A 17,653-nucleotide genomic window follows, 5' to 3' on the forward strand; every position below is an offset into this window, starting at 1 on the left:
TCACATGCTGAATGTAAATAGCCCAGTTTGCACACTGTAAGACTTTTACACCTGTAAGAAATAACCTCTGGAAAATGTTCGGCTCATTTTCTGTTGTGTATATTAAGAGGTATTGTTTGACACTTCTGTACCCTTTCAAAGATGTAAATGATGAAAAAATAACATTTCTGTTGATCTGTGAGATACATGCATCATTCTGCAGTAGAGCTTCTTTGGGCGTTTAATTTTACGAGACTATTTTTTTACCAATCGCATTCTTGTTTTCATCCGTGTAAATGGTTTATATTAACTAGCTACAATAAAAAATAGTAAATGTGAACACACAAGTGTTTTTTTTTTTTTAAGTGACTTGATGTGTTCAGCATGCAGTACTGTCTTGTCTCAACAGAGGGCGCCTCTTTGTCAAGATCCATAGAGCTTATCTTGTCAGTAAAGTAAACGGAAAATGTCTTCAACACGTTAGGTGAAATAACACACATCTGAACATAAAATATTAAGAGTGATATTAGGTAACGCTTTTAATTTAATGTATTATTTAACTTAATACACTTGAGGTAGGTACAGCTATTTGTTTTTATCTGTGTTTTTTATTTACATTTTTATTTTGGTTCTTTTTATACAGTATGATTTAGAAGTTCAGACGCATTTCAGTGAAAATAGTTTTTATATTTTTGCAGAACTTAAAACTTTTTTTTCGAGCTAGACAGTATAGTGAAGGACAGTTTCCAGCAGACCTGTGATCTCGTTCAGTCCTGTGAACAAGATGCCCAGAGAATGTGCAATATTAAGAATCTAAAATAGAAGACGAATCTTCTAAATAGTAATTATTAGCCTAACGTTACATTGTTATTAAGAAGAAAATACTACTATTTTTTAATTATTAAAATATCATTAGCAATACAAATAATAATAAATAATGAACGTCTTAAACATAGTTTAAATGCATTCTATGTTAACACTAGTAAAAAATATGCATTTTCTCTTGTCATCTTGTGCTTCACCAATCAGATTTATTCCAACAAGTGCGTGCTGGGATCTGCTTGCTCGTCTCCATGGGCACCGCGCTCGCTCGCTCGCACGCGCCCGCTTCCTTCAGCCGCGAGGGCGCGCTGAGCGTCGCGTCTGAGCGGTTATACCCGTTGAATCCGTGATGTTCCACACCACCTTCATTCAATCCACGGAGAGGAGACCGTGCGCAATAATGACAGGTGAGTGTGCGTAACGCGCGTTTATAAATAAATGTATTTGGCGTTAAAGGTAAAACGATAAGAACCAATGCGCGTGACTGCGGCATCACGGGGGACACGTGCCGGACGCCAAATGTTCATTGAGTCGTAATTGCGTTTGTTTATTTGTGTGCTCAGACATGAACCGCGTACGCCACATGTGGCTTTTACGCGGCTGTTAATGTCCCAGCTAGGTGTTCTCGTATATTTGTTGCGTTTTATTCTGAGACGTTTCAATGAGCATCACTCGGGTTAGACATTCATCAGGCGTTTTGCATGTCACTGCAGGATATTTACTCAATGCCAATGGCATCGTCTGTCTGACCCTGTCCATACATCCCACCGTACGGCTCTCATGCGGGCAGAGCCTTAACACATCCATCACTGCTCGCGTCATTTAAGGTTTTCTCTTGAGTAAATGTGGAGGGATTGGCTTCTCTTGGTGTGTCTGATGGTCTGACCCCTGCTGTCTGGCATCTGGTGCAGTGATGCTGCGAGTGTGTGCCACATGGAGACCTGCACCACATCACTCATCATTAAAAATGCATTTCTGGGAGCATTTGCATAAAATGATCGAATGGCTAAGATCGTTTGAGATGGCACGTGTAAGGTTTTTAAAAAACTTGACTGCTGAGTAGAGGAATGGAACTTTAATTTTAGCTCTCACTGTTGGCAGTGGACTGACCCTGGTTTATTTGGTCATTTTGAGATTTTGTTATAAAAAAGCAACATAAATTTCACATGTGGCTTATGAACATTTTCATGTGAAACCTTTGGGATCAAATGTGGCGGCTTGTTAAAAAACGTGAGTTTGATTTTATTTTTTTACTGTAAGGGTAGTTTCTATATACTCATTTAATTTTACATGTGGTCTGTCTGTTTATAGTTATTTTGTAAAATAATTATTTTCTGTAAAACAATAGTCTTTATTTCTGCCAATAAGTCAAGTTATATTATTTAAGTTTAAGCTCTATTGGGCATCGGTGACCTGGAAGCACTAAGCTCGGACCGGTCAGTTGCAATTTTTGATTGTTTTAAGGTTGGGAATTGTTTCAATTTTATCGATTCCAATTCCAATTGTGCTTATTGATTTCGATTCTTATCGATTCCCAGTTTCGATTCCACAGTTGAAGTAAAACATTTAGATATCAACCTGTAGGGTCATTTAGCGTGCTTATTGACTTGTTTGCAAAATATATTTATATATTTATGAGCACCGTTTTGTGTATATTTACACATAGAAACACACCTTTTCTGATTTATTACAATTTGTATTATCATAGTTGAACTACATCATGGTTAAACTGCAGTTACTATAATGCAACTATGGTTAATTTGTGATTCCTGTGCTTTAATGCAAATTCTATAGCTAACTATGCTCACTATAGTAAAAAATATCGATAATTTTCGTAAGGGCTTTTATTGAGATATCAGCAGATCATGCAACGCATGTACTTTTCTGAAAATATGCATACAGGAATTTTAATCTCAAGTATCCGATTCCTATTCCTTTCGATTCCGATCCGATTCCTAGCCTTTCGATTCCGATTCCAAATTGGAATTGATTTTCGATTCCCAACCCTAGATTATTTGTTTTTCCATTAAAGGTGTCATGAATTAAGACATCAATTTTAACCCGAGCTTTTGTTATATAAGAGGGAATCGTATTCATGTGAACATCCTGTAAGTGTCAGACCTGAAAACGCTCTTGTTACTGAAATAACAACTGTTATTGACACCAGGCCCAGCGAACGGCATGTTCTGGAATGCACCTATCTATAGACAGGTTGAACACCGCCGCCACAGAAGAATATCAACGACTACTTCTCTAGCCCCGCACGCAATAAACATGCTGTTAAAGATCGCATAATATTGTGCAGTGCCTGGTTGTGGAAGAACAAAGTCGCTGCTTAACCTTCCTTCGGATTCCGACATTAGTAATGCGTGGTTGAAGTTTATTTTTAAAGACGTTTCAACGCGGATTCCTTTTGTGAACAAGGCCCAGGTCGACGCTGGATTTGCGGAGAGACTAAAATGAAAAAGCAGTGCTGTGCCGTCAATATTGGATCCAATAGGAATGGTAAAACATAGTTGCGTCACTATTGCTTTGTTATAGATCGCTTGATATGTCCTGATAATGTGTAACCTAACGTTACGTGTCCAACCAAATTCACAGATGGCTCCAACTAAGTTTACTACACAAACTGCTATCCAATCATAGCAGTGGGCGTTTACTTCCAAGTCTTCAATGCGGCACGCCCATTAAAACCGAGCGTTTGTCGAGCCGGCCTCAAAACCCGGGTAGAAAATAGCCTATTACTTATTGATTTTGATGTTTTTTTAATGTAAAAACCCGCGAACGTCATAAGTAGACCTTATACAATAGTATGAAACAATAAAAAAGGCCAGTTCATGACACCTTTAAAGCATCAAGCAGTTCTTTCAGCAGCTGGTTGATCGCTGAAATTCAGAGAGTGAAAAACACGGCAGAAAATAGAAACAGTCTTGACCAACATTTGAAAACCTCAGAGCTTTCAGTGGGTGTATGAGCGAGGTTAGATGACAACAGCGAGAGTCTAGTTAAAGACCTTTCAATTGTGGCTTGATGTCTCTCCACGCAGGGTAAAGAGACCACCAGATCTCTCTCTCTCTCTCTCTCAATCAATCCAGTGTTAACAAGGATCTGCTTGGGTAACTAAGAATTTAAGTGTTGTGAATGTGATGTTATATGTTCTTCTTCAGTGTTACCCCTGAACTTGAAATATATAAAATAGGCCTCATGTTATTTAGATTCTGGCTTAAGCTAATGTGCTAATTAAATTAACATTGTTTTAAAGGCTACCAGTCACCCCTGTCTAATGGTACGTTCCAGCTGTCATAGATCTTCTTTGTAAACGGACATTATTCAAGGCGTCGTGTCTCTTTTGAGTTTGGCTGTTGTCTGACCTTTGTATTAATAGCACGAGTGTTTGTACAGATCCCGGCGTTCTTCCCCGAGATATGATAAAACACGGCAGTCCTCCAAATATGCATATTTGATATCTTCCCACTGTGAATTATTCATGTCGTACCCACGTCCGCAGAATCGTGCATTCATTCTGAAGACAACTTAGAATAAACGCGGCACTGTTTTTTGCTGACATTCTTGTTTTGTGTTTGTTTATAATAAGGGGATCTGGATTCACCACCACACAAACGGTTGTAATGTGTCGACTTGTCAGCAAAAATTCTGAGGGTGTAACATGAGGTCCGACTTTAAGTGTGCGTGTGATGTATAAACACTGTACAGAGACTATTGTTGCTCGTGTTTGGGTCTGATTCATGTGAGCTTGACAGCTGCAAAATAACTGGTCCCCGGCACCCCACCATCGCACCCAAATCCAGTGTATCCTGCATTTACTTTCTCTAATCGCTGCTGCGGGTAAATGACCGTCTCGTGCGCTGTAACGCAGTTGTTTGCTCAGGAAATGAAACGATAATTTCCGAGGTTAAACAGCGGCTTGAGTCCAAGCTTAAATTAAGTTGATGGACTTTCTACTTTGCATGGAGGGAGTCCAGATGAGATGGCCACACTTGAGAGAGCGATATACAAACTGCTTAAGAATGTTTTTGTTGCTGTAAATGCTTCTCTTTGTGCATAACTCATCTTTATTGCTTTAATGGCTGCCTTATAGCCCACTGTGTCTTGTGAGGGCTGTTTAGACGTTCTGTGGAGAACAACAGATCCCTTCATGCTCTAACACAAATACACATATTCAACGTATATCATCCCGTTGTTTTGTACAGCGGTTTGTTTATTCGGTCGTTTTGGGTCACTTTAGGTAAATGTTTTGTGTAATCTGATTGTTTGTGTTCAGATGTGTTGGGATTCCCATGCTCGTGTGTTTCTGAATGTTCAGCGAGGTTTGTTTTGGATATATTATGTTTTATTTGTTGATATGAAAGCTGCGTATGCGCAATCACAGGATTCCCAGGAAAATACAGAAGAGAGTGGCAACGTTTGTCAAAGGAAAGGTTCATGTTATTTTTTACTCGCCCACATGACATTCCACATGTTTTAAGACCTCCTTGCGTCTTCGGAATACAAATCAAGATATTTTAGGTGACATCCGAGAGATTTCCAGGCCTCCTCATAGACATCATGGTTATAGTTGTTGTTCACGAGAGCGCTTCAAGTTCTGTTAACTACTGTCCATCTCTGAAATATGATGTTTGTTTGTTTTTTTGAGCCAACATTATGACTGTAATCACAAAATCAAACATCAGTTTTATTACCGTCCCATTGTATCGTACTTTAGTCTTGTACTGTTTTTTTTTTGTGGCTGTTTTTGCGCTGATATTTTGGACATTCATGTGAAGTTGGATTCTGCACAGTCCTGATGGTCGGCTTGTCCTAGATACTTGGGGCTTAGATGACCCAGTTAGATGCGTTTATTATGTTTCTCAATGTGCAGTGACACAACACTTACAATGCGGTTTTACAATTCACCTGCGCTCATATTACACTATACAATGTAACAGTTCTGTGTATGAATTAAAGAAAGGCGAAGGGGATAGTTGAGCCAAAAATATTTTTTTCGTCAGCATTTTTGACCCTCATGTAGTCCGAAACCTGTATATGACTCTTTTCTGTGAAACACAAAAGAAGATATTTTGAGAAATGTCTCGGTGGTTTTGTGTTCATACAGTGTAAGTAAATGAGGCCCAATATTGTTCGGTTACCAACATTATTCAAAATATCTTCTTTTGTGTTCTGCAGTACAAAGAAAGTCCTACAAGTTTGTAATGACATGAGAGTGAAAGTGATGAAAAAAACGATCATTTCTGGTTGAGCTGTATGGAAACTTAAAGTGTGAAGCACCCGCTTTCTCTCTGCGCCGGCATCTCTTCATTTCCTAAAATGTGTCATGCAGGATCGATCTGTTTTAAAGCTGTAATTGCTTTGACTTCTGAGTTAAAAGATTAATCTCCACTTAGACCTTCGGTTGGGAAGTTAGTCCTGCATAATTGACCATGCGTCTTCATTTTTGCCAGTAAAGGCTGCTTGAAATGCAAAGGAGGATTACTGGATCAGCTTGGCAGATAAAAGACGTGAAAGCGCAGTGTGGCGGGTTCAGACAGCTGGATTTTAATCTTATAAATATGAAGGATGAATTGTGTGGAGATGGGGGGTGCATATAGAGGTGACTCAAGCTCACGGCTGTGAGACCGTGAATGACTCAGCGTCCCCAGCTTTCATTATAATGTCGCTGTTTGCCAATGATGCTGCAGGGGATTGTGGGAAAATTGACAGAGGCCGTCTGATACCCTGGGCATTTGGAGTACACTTGGGCTGCTATACATCAGCGGTTTAGGATGCGTTTAATTGCACAGGAGATAAATGATCCTGGGAACGGGAACGTGTCATGATGCTGGAGAGATATGTCTGACACAGAGACAGGGTTGCCAGATCTGCTGTTTTTCCCCCAGAAATATGTTGCTGTGGGTTGTTTTTTATTGTACAGATTAAAGGTGGAAGATTTTGTTCATTGGTAGTCGTTTTTAAAATAGCCTTTTATCATATTTGTATAGTTTTTCATCGTTTATAATAACACAGTGAGTTTATTATTTTCAAATAGATTGTGTGAGATGCATAGCTTCGTCTGTTATTATTTTTAGTAGTGATCTTTTTTTCTTCGAGTTTTGGTTCAAATATGTTTTGGGGTGTGGTTATTGGGCTAGTTTTTTTGGCCAGTGGGCTGGATTTGTTGCCTATCTGGCAACCCCGCAAAGTGCACCAGTAAACCAACTCTCCACAGTCTTGTCTCACATCTGATAAAATATATCAGATCTGATTAAAATGTATATGTTGAATTCGCTCTAAGTCACTTTGGTTAAAAGTGTGTGCTGAATGCATAAATGTAAATGTAGATGAATTAGTTTTAAGCATGCATGGAATGTAGTAGAAGAATTCATTGGAGAACGGATGATGAAATATTTTTCTTCGTTGTGGTGTTGTTGTGCATGTGGTTGGATGGTTTACCTGAAGGATGTGTCTGGGCATTGACTTACATTTGCATGGACTCTCGCTGCGATCGGTTTATTTTTATGGAGGATGAAGACCGCCAGAAGGTTTGTGAGGCCACACAGACATTTGGCATAAAATGTGGAGATGCATCATCGCTTTTGTGGGACAGTTTAATTGGCCTGTCTTAGCAAGCCTGTTTATTTTATGATGCTGTGTAGAATCGTTTACACAAAAATGAAATTTCTGCCATTATTTATTCATACTCATATCATTCCAAACCTGCATGACTTTGTTTCTTCTCCAGAACACAAAAGAAGATATTTTGAAGAATGGTATCCAAACAACATTGACCCCTATTGACTTCCATTATAAGGACACAAAACCACCGAGACATTTCTCAAAATATCTTATTTTGTAAACAGAACAAAGAGTCATGAAAACATGACCACACACAGGTTTGCATACGGGTGTGTAATTAATAACTACGATTTTCTTTTTTTTGGCCAAGTTTTCCTTTAAGATTCACATTTTTTCCATGCCACAGGATTCTGTCTGCATACTTCAATGCTCGTGCAATCTGTCTCAGAAGAACTCTCATCTTGCCCACAAGTCATGCGACGCCATGAAACGCCTCTGGTGCCATACGACATCATCAAATGCGTGCGGTCATGTTCATTAGGACTGTGGGAGAATGTCAGTCTGTCTTCATGCCAACACATGAACGTAACCAGGTTGCCTGCCTGTTGACATGTTCTGGCTGGTTTGCATGCAGACCGACAGACTCCTTTGATGAATATTGTAGGGAAAGTTGAAGATCTAGTGATGGAGTCTACCGGGGATCTACGCTAATGATCTCCAAAACGCTCCGGCCAATCCCTTTCATCTGCTCCGTAACACCGAAGCTAACTCTCCTCTTGGCTTTGTTGTTTCAGATTGAGTCGAACAGGACTGTAATAAATATTTCTGTTTCTTCTTAAGCCGAAATTGAACTGCGGTACGGCCAGTAAAAGTGGCCTCTGCTTGTTGTCGTATCACAGGAATGGAGAGGTCCTCGGCATCTAAGCCAACATTCCTGCTATTTATTAGGGATTTGAAGGAGTCATTTAGATACTGTCGGAGGTTTTTCTACACAACCAGCAATTGTACAGCGCTCTAATAGGTTCAGAGCAGGTTTTGTAAACACATCTGGATCGTCTGACCCAGAGAAGAAAACCCAGACGTTCAGCCGACGTTCATAACACTGTATTTTCTCTTTTAAGATAAAACGAAGACACATTTTACAATCACAGACTTTCATGTTTTCACAAAATTCGTGTGTGACTTTCATTTATCCAAATTGGTTTACAGTGCAGTCCAGGTCTTACATTCAATCAACTTCTGGGGTTCAAACCCATGACCTTGTCAACACAAACTACAGAAATAAAGCCACAGAAAAAGTAAGAAACCAATAATGTTTTGCCTTTAATCATCGTTTCCGTGTGTGTTATGGTCATTTGAGTCCAGTGTATTGCATTTCAACAGAAACAAACTTCAAAGTCACCAAACAGCAATGTGAAAGACAGAGAATTCAAAGGCGCATGAATGCGTCAAAATGAGGCTCATTTATCTTTGAACTGATCTTAAAATACTTGTAAAACATGATGTTTAAACATGAATATGAACTTATTTTCTTTGCAGTATTTTAAGTTCTGCAGACATTGCATATTCCTTGTTATTTTGACCCAATTGTCCTGTTTCAAATGAATGCAAATTAAAAATATTTTCATTTGGAATATGGGAGAAATGTTGTAGGGCTGCTCAAGAATGTTTGAAATAAAACAAGTATTTTAAAAATAGAGAGAAATTTGTTTTGCTAATGTTTTATGTCTATGTTTCTCTAATTTTGCCTTTTCTTTCTTTCTTTCTTTCTTTCTTTCTTTCTTTCTTTTTCTTTTTCTTTTTCTTTTTCTTTTTCTTTTTCTTTTTCTTTTTCTTTTTCTTTCTTTCTTTCTTTCTTTCTTTCTTTCTTTCTTTCTTTCTTTCTTTCTTTCTCTCTCTCTCTCTCTCTCTCTCTCTCTCTCTCTCTCTCTCTCTCTCTCTCTCTCTTTCTTTCTTTTATTTATTCTTTTATTTTAATATTTCTGTCTGTCTGTTTTATGTCTATCTGTCATTCTGTCTTTCTCTTTCAGTCCATTTACATTTAGTCATTTAGCAGACGCTTTTATCCAAAGCGACTTACAGAGAGTTCAGGGAGCAATAAAGCGGTATGTCATACAGGAGCAATAATACAATAGGTGCTAAAACCAAGTTACTAGTTTCCACAAAAGCCAGAACACTACCTGTTGAGAGAAAGAGAGAGAGGGTTAGTGTTTTTTTCTATCTTTGTTTCTTTCTCTCCCTGTACATATCTTGCTTTTTTCTCTCAGTTTCTCTGTTATCTTTATTTTTCTCTTGTTGTCTCTTATCCTCATTTCTTTCTCTCTTTCTCTCTGTTTTATTGGGGAGAGAGAGTCCAGCAGTTAAGTTTGTCTAGGTTGGATGGATGCGGGGTCACAGCTCTGGCCGGCAGTGTTGTCATTTTGACATGCCATCAGACTGACCATGATGTTGCGCTTCTTATTTTAGGTTGTTTAATCACAGTCGTCTAGACGTGGGGTTCTGCTCTGAGCCGCAGCACCCGTCTCCGGGTTATATCAGCCTGTTCTGTTCTCAGTCTGACCCTCGGGCGTCTGCACTGCTGCGTATGCAAAGCAGCTCACGGGTCACGTGATCAGAGTGACGGAGTAGCTTGCGTGTGCCCGCTGCCGGGCACTGCAGAATACCTATGCGAAGTGCATGTGTGTGTGTGTGGTGAATGAATTAAGCCAGGGCCGTCACCATTTACGTCTGCGTCTCTCGCTCCGCCCACAGCTCTGGTGCTATGACAACAACACTGCTGCCTTCCCACCAATCACACCTCTATCTTCAGCAAAAACCCACAGATACACACTCCTCTGTCACATCCTCACATCGTGTTGGGTAAAATCTTGTTTATAGACTTTAGGACTACACAAGTTAGTGTGTGATCTGTTTATTTATTATCCAGATGGACAGATATTTAATTCCTTATATTTTGTACATGACTGAGATTTTGGGAATGATATAAAAACATTTTTCTTCTATTTATTTGTTCTATTTTGTATATTAACAATGTTATTGTCAGATCCTGTACGATTCTTCGTTCTTCAAATCACGTCTGCTAATGATTAAATGTAATTTTCTTTTTGCCAAATACAAATGTGTATCTTTCTGTTTAGATTTCAGTGCGAAATATAACTTGGACATGTTCTTGACAAACACGGAGATTTTGCTCGGCAGGAGTATGTGGGAGAAGTTGCCCTGAGGGGGCGGAGCTCTCTGGCAAAGGTGTGACAAATGGGCGGAGCCTGTGTTTGTGAGAGGCGGGTTTGAGCGCTTGTGTAAATGCAATGCTCTTCGCTGGATCAGACAAGAGGCACAGAGCCGAAGGAGAAGCACACGCATTCCTGCTCCCAATCTCAGAGTGACTGTGAGACGGGAGAAAAGGGGGAAGGGGAAAGAGGTCGAGAAAGTGTAAGGAGAGAGAGAAGGAGGGTGGAGATCGCTGAACAACACAGCCCCCCGTCCCGAGCTGCCTCGGTTGCCCTGCGTTCACGTGGGAGTCAGTTTGTTGTGGAGTTTAAAGCAGCATGTGAACGCTGCTGGAGGAAACGTGAGATTTTAGAGCGGACGCATGTCATTGGTTCAGCGGATCACCCCCCTGGGAAGGTAAGACATTTGTGCGTTGGTGAGGTGTGGCGACACTCAAGGCTTCTGTTGCTTTGTGTGGATGCTTGTGGCTTGAGTTCTGCAGTTTTCCAGCTTCAAAGCGTCTTAAGATCTGTAGAGGGTTTCCCATGTCTGAACACAGCTGTCTTACTTTCTGACTCTCAGACTTCGGCTCTTTCTGAACATCCAAAGCTTTATTGGTGTGATACAGTCTTTGCATTGGCAAAACATTATTCTAGCTCTAAATGTTGACTGAAATGGTCGGTATGAAGTTATTCTAGGCCAGTGGTTCTCAAACTGGGGAGCCCCAAGATGGATCCAGGGGGGCCACAGATGTTGAAGAATTTATCTTAAATTTTATGCGATCAAACATCAGACAAATTAGACCACCAACCAAAAGAATTGACGTTCCAGCATTGTATAACTGAATATGCTTTTGGTTTAATTCAAATTCTACGTTTAAGATTATAAGTCTTTATTTGGGGGGCGCAAAGCGATGCGCAGTACAAAGAGGGGGCCCTACAACGAAAAAGTTTGAGAACCGCTGACCTAGACACTTTATGGTTGAGGATATATTGATGTGTAAAGTCGGTTCACGTCTGATATCGAGGTTTGATGTCAGAGTCCGTGTTCTCATGCTTTGTGTCAGGGTTTGTATATATATAAAAGCATCTGCTAAATGACTAAATGTAAATGTATCTATAGTAAATAAAATCTAAAGAAATATGGCATATTTTTAGCTCTTATCAGAACATATGTAAGCTTGCATAACATAGTATAATTCCTGGAAAATTAATGGAAATATCTATAGTCAATATATTTATAGGAATGATTAAATCATTTCAATTTTTTTCCCAAATGTGGAAGTCATGTCAAAAAAGTGTCAAATCCTATAGGATACTGTGTAATATTTATGATTTTTATTCTAGCGTTGCATTGCTATTGTTTTGCTTCTGAATAGTTAGGGACATGAACTGCAGAAGTTTTAAAAACATGAAAGCTTTACTTTAAGTTCCTTGAATGTTCTGCGTTGTCATCTGATGTTTTCAGGAACCTTACAGTCCTTTTGGGAATGATGTGTCCTTAAAGGTCCAATTGTTTTGTATTGAAATCCTTCCCAATAAATTCCATTAGTATTGGTTATTTTGACCTGTGACAGAACTTTATATTTGCAAAACGTTTTGCAGCTTGCAAACCACTTGCTCATCTTAATGCCAAATGTTGCTTTTCCGTTTGCGCAGACATGCCCTGAAGCATTTTATTAGAAGTGTCCTGTAAGAACAAAGATCACTTAAGACATTGTTATTGTCGTCCACCTGCGGTGTTAAATGCTAATGGAGCTGGTAGTTAATAACAGCAGATCGACACACAAACGCGGCTTTTCTCCGGGTGTCAGACACTGTAAATAAAGCGTGCACGCGACGTTATAATGACAAAGCTTTTTGCGGCTGCTATTGTGTGGATGTGTGAGAAAGATGATGAATTGCAAATGTGTTAAAGTCGGTCAGAGTCAAGGAGAGCCCCCCTCTGAGTCTGTCCTGGTGTGAAGGACTTTAGACAGCCTGAATTCATTTGCTTTGAGCGCTTGTGAATGGACTGAGAAAAGGAAGGCAGGAGGAATCTCTCATCTGCCGGTATACAGATGGAAATGATCCGAGTCGAGCGGGACAGGAGGTCAGAGCTGGTGGACGCAGCTGTGAGATCTTGCATAATGCTCAGACACATTATCACAGACTTTTGGACTAGTTCGCTCATATAACTATATAGTAATAATAATAATAATATTTATATAACCAGCGGAGCTAGATGTCACTTTACTGCGGTGTATGTTTTTGAGGTTAACTTTATTTTAAAAAGTAAATTTTGGTAAAGGCACATAAGATTTTGTGTTTGTTGGCCAGAAAAGAAAGTTGCAGTGCACTGAACTGTTGTGACATTATATTATTCCTATTGAGGGTTTATTATCAGATCTTTCCTACATGAAAACCTACTTTACTTTAGTATTATTTACCGTTGTAAAATTCTGAAAAACTATAGTTAATTGATAAATTGTAGTAGTAAACATCAATATTTACTGTGGTAACATTCAGTACAGACAATATTGTAGTATACATTAACAAACTGTAGTAATTACTATAACACACAACTCACTATAGTTTACTATGGTAAATGCTAAAGTAAACTACAGTATTTATTTTGTCACATGGGTTAACGAAATAAATAGTAACATGTAGCTGTCAAAGAAACATTATAGTATTTATTAAGTGTCATAGTAAAGCATTTAAGTTGTTGGCAAATAAACCGTACATGTGTCCACAGCAAAAATTCAGAAAACAAATGTTTTTTGCACAGTGTGCAATACACACTCACATTCATTGATGTATATACGTCGCTATTCTGCCCAAAATAAAATAAACATTGGAAAAAATATCAGAAGTAACAATTAATTTAAACACGCATGTAAACTAAAAACTTATCGCACGCCTAATAAGCTGAAAAACGGCTATTTTAGATGACTGTATGTCAATGGCTCTCTGTCAGTTGGGCATACCAAGATGGCGGCACGATCTCTTCCGGTGGCTTCACCTCCTGCCGTTGGTTTAGCGTTCTAGGCGCAATCCAGTCATTTATATAGATCAGTGGTTTTTCCTCACAAAGGTACGAATAAAATACATGTCGGGCGATTGTGGGCGGTTTGCAACGACGGTGTAAAGCAGACCTATCTGAAACAATCAGCTTTGAGAAACTAATACTTTGTTTTGATCAGGGTGCTGTTCTCCTTTCATAATCTCCATTTAATGGGAACCAACAATCACCTTAACAAAGGTTTAATTCTTCTGTGCACGAGTGGAGATCTAAACAGGTTTAATACCCAAGATTTCTTCTCCGGCTGATTGAAATGGTTTGGCTCTTTCTCAAGGGACACGTGGACTTTGATCATTAAAAGTGTCACTTTAAGATCACTTTCCTTCTGCTTTGATGTTCATTTCCACCGGGTTGTATTTCCTGCACTTATCTGTGTTAATTCCCTGTTCTGTGTTGGTTTAAAGGGCTCTAGTGATTGTTTTCCAGCAAACAGATCTTTAAGAGTTTTATGGCTCTGGTGGTCATGCCGGGCATACTTTAGTGCTGTGATGGAGGACGACTGACTTTTATTCTCTTATCTGTGTCTTGTTTATGTTGCTATGCTGTCTAGGTCTTTGTAAGTTTTCGAGCAGTCACTATGTTACCTGTTCAAGTGGTCTGTTTACCCAGAATGCATCAGAAACATCATTCATACCCCGTCAGTTTTGATGAGTGATATAACTGAAGGGTCTTTATCTCAGCGGCGGTTTTGAAGTGGCCGGCTATGATGTGTAACTAAAACACAGATGGTTTAGTCAGACAGATGCCACGCGGTTAGGTTTTCCTGATCTTTCCGCACCGTCATGGTTTGGAGAGAACAGGGGGTTATTGTACCACAGTCGGGTGGAAATTAAAGGGCCGCGGTGGCAGCGAGTAAACTCATTTCAGCCCGGCTTTGTGTCCCGTCTCGTCACGCCTGACTGCACCGCATGAGGGTGAGGGGGGGAGAAGACCCCGTGGGTTTGCTGGAGGCTTCCACACGGGAGAGAATGATGTCGTGAAAATGTTTGCTGGATTTGCTTAATCTGTTCTTTGCGTGTCACACGGGAATCAGAGAAACATGGGCGACCGAACGACAATGTTTCCCCGAGGTGGAAATGTTCTTTGGCCTGTTGTTGGATCAGTTTTAATCCTTCTTTTTAGAAAGTTTGGTTTGTCATTTGTTGTCCTGGAACTGAAGTGTATGTAATCCCTGAATGGCGTTGTGAGAGACAGCTAACTAGAGGAATTAAAGACTTGTTTTTGTGTGTTTTTCACAGGAGAAACTTTAACACAATACAGCATTTGGAGCTTTTTAGTTCTGAAATCAGCTTTTAATTCTAAAATGGTTTTTATTTCTGAATTTACATGGATAGTTGGCAAATATATTATACGTGTGTCCTATGGTGCGACGTAACAAAAAAAAATAGGGCTGTCAAACGATTGATCGCATCCAGAATAAAAGTTTGTGTTTACATAATATATGTCGGTGTACTGTGCATATTAATTTCATATTTATAAAAACATACACATACATGCATATCCTATTTAAGAAAAATATAAAAATAAAAATTTCAAAAAATAAAAATGTATATATAATTAAAATTATTGGTAAATATAAATAAATACAAAATTTTGTATATATAAATACAAAATTAATATGCACATTACACAGATTTGTGTTATGTGAACGCAAACTTTTGCTTTTTAAAATTATACTTATAAATGAAGAGTTTGGTTCCAAAATGAGATAACTTCAATCATGTTTTTTATTATACTGTCATGTTTTTATTGTGTTAGTTAGCTGTTTTTTTGTTTGTTATTATGGCTTTAATCAAAACAAACCAACTACAGTTTGATTGATATTAATTGGAATGCACAATAAAAAAACATGATTTTTTGAGTTATCTCATTTTGGAACCAAACTCTTCAAATATACATTTTTGCTGTCACACCATAGGACACGTTTATAGTTTACCCACATTTTTGTAGATATGTTACAACTTTACAATTAAAATGAATAAAAAAATGACTGAATTTGAACACAATATTTTACAGTTTTGGTGATTTTTCATGCTTCATTCCGGCACCATTTGTGAATCAACGCACATGACCTGTGAACCTTAAAAACCTCCCGATCTGTTTATACTTCACACGCTCCTCGCAGCACTATTCTCAAAAACAACAGCTGTCGGAGAAGAGAAAATATCAGCTGAACCAGCAATAAACTGTAATTTACCAAACTTCACATTTGACCCCATCAGCCAGATTCACAGTGTAGGAAAACCCTTCTGCTTTTGACTTCAACAGCAAAAATGTTGTTCTCTGCCTCAAAGTGTTTCGTCTACAAGCACAAACAGACTTGGTGAGTAGTTTGACCCAGATTTACCATAGTAATACCTCAGCATTCTTTAAAGTACCCTTGGGGTATCATGTAAATAGTATGGACCATAAGTATAGTTATCATTCATACTTTGCCATTTATCACAATACTTTAGGATACCATCATAAGCGTTATGAGTCTTGTTGTGTGTCGTTTTCCCTGCGGTTTATTGACCGTTTGACAAGTTAAACCCCCTCTGCTTCTCTCAAGCGAAGCCACAGGTAAACACTGCAGACTGGTTGGTTTGGCTTTTAGAAGAGGGATGATGCATGCCTTCAAGTTGACTTGCATGTTTTAATAGTTATAGCACCGTTTTTGTTGTAAACTTTAAAACATTCATGTTCATTTGTGTATTACTAGTTTTTAAACTGGTCTTTAAAGAAGGGTTTAGTGTGTGTGGAGCAACAATAGATTAAAAAAACAGACCAGTTCAGTATGCAAATATGACAGGACATGGACACTGGCGGTTAGTATTTGAATACTGAACTTTTTAGAGATTTAATCCTAAAAGTATAAACTGCGTAAAAACCAGAAAATAGATCCAAGTCTAAAATAAAATGCCTTTATCTTTTTCGTCATTTTTTGCAGGAGTAAGAAACACATTTGAAAAAAAATTGTTTGTTGCCGCTGTATCAGTGTCTTAAGTGACTGTATAAAAATGTCCCGTAACTATATTTTCATGTGTTGTTTTGTCTATGATACAAAACGAGCTGTGATCTGTACTATTATAGTATAAGGCGGAGAAGACCGGCATCTCTTTCCTTGCGAACCAAACTTGGTCATCTGGAAAATGTTTTAAAGGGATAGTTCACCCAACAAAAAAAAATACTGTGATCCTTTATTTACCCTCATGTCGGTTAAAACAAGTATGACTCTTTCTCCAGTGCAACACGAAAGAAGATATTTTGAGAAATGTCTCAGTGGTTTAGTGTTCTTCGTACAATGGAAGTCAACGGAGATTGTGTTGTTCGGTTACCAATGTTCTGCAAAACATCTTTTGTGTTCTCACAAAGTCATACAGGTTTGGAAAGACTTCTCAGTTTGTTTAGTGATAGTATTTCTTCTTCATCGCGTTTGACAAACAGAGGGTGTAGTTCAGAAATTCTTGCTCTGAGGGGAGTTTGGGTGTTGTCAGGGGTCTCAGGTACGCTCCCATCCCCCATCTGTATGACTTATTCAAGCATTGAGGGGGCAGGGGAGGATAAATGCCCCTCACCACATGTTGAGGAGGTGCTAGGGCTTGCCTGAACCCCCCCATCGACGCGCCGTTCACAAGCTTCAAAGCTGAAGATTACAGCAGGATGCTGCGTTCGCTTTAACCTAGAGAAACTCAGGAAGTGTGAGTGCAATTTATGATTCAAATGATTCAGTAGATACTGCAATACACTACAAATGATAGATTGCACTTTAAAATAATGTTTATCTTTTTTTTGTTGCTGACTTTGTCAGTTGTGCTGATGTTTTGCTATGTGCAATATGACTTTAAAGATCTTAAAGAGTTCAAAATTGATCATTTATCCCAGCCTATTATGTTAAAGCAATAGTCATTTGTATATTGATTGATTTGGGAAAGTTTAAACATTAAATGGACCTGACATAAGCCCTGCCCCAAATTCACACTTATTTTTGTTTAGTGTTTCTTTGTTTTTGTTGACCAATGGCAGTGCT

The 17,653-nt window shown here is 38.8% G+C and overlaps 1 protein-coding gene across 2 annotated transcripts in view; it reads left to right on the plus strand.

Moving 5' to 3' along the window:
* The first annotated feature begins 1,086 nt into the window (after window positions 1–1,086).
* Window positions 1,087–17,653, plus strand: part of tiam1b (TIAM Rac1 associated GEF 1b) — a 58,054-nt gene continuing 41,487 nt past the window's right edge. The window contains exon 1 of one of the 2 annotated variants that reach the window (XM_057351235.1): window positions 1,087–1,208. The gene's annotated coding sequence lies outside the window, so the exon portion shown is untranslated. Of the gene's footprint in view, window positions 1,209–10,646; window positions 10,999–17,653 lie in introns of those variants that run through there. The other variant, XM_057351236.1, reaches the window with a different exon arrangement.

Source organism: Triplophysa rosa, linkage group LG14 (genome assembly GCF_024868665.1).
Source record: "Triplophysa rosa linkage group LG14, Trosa_1v2, whole genome shotgun sequence".
Lineage (NCBI taxonomy): Eukaryota > Metazoa > Chordata > Actinopteri > Cypriniformes > Nemacheilidae > Triplophysa > Triplophysa rosa.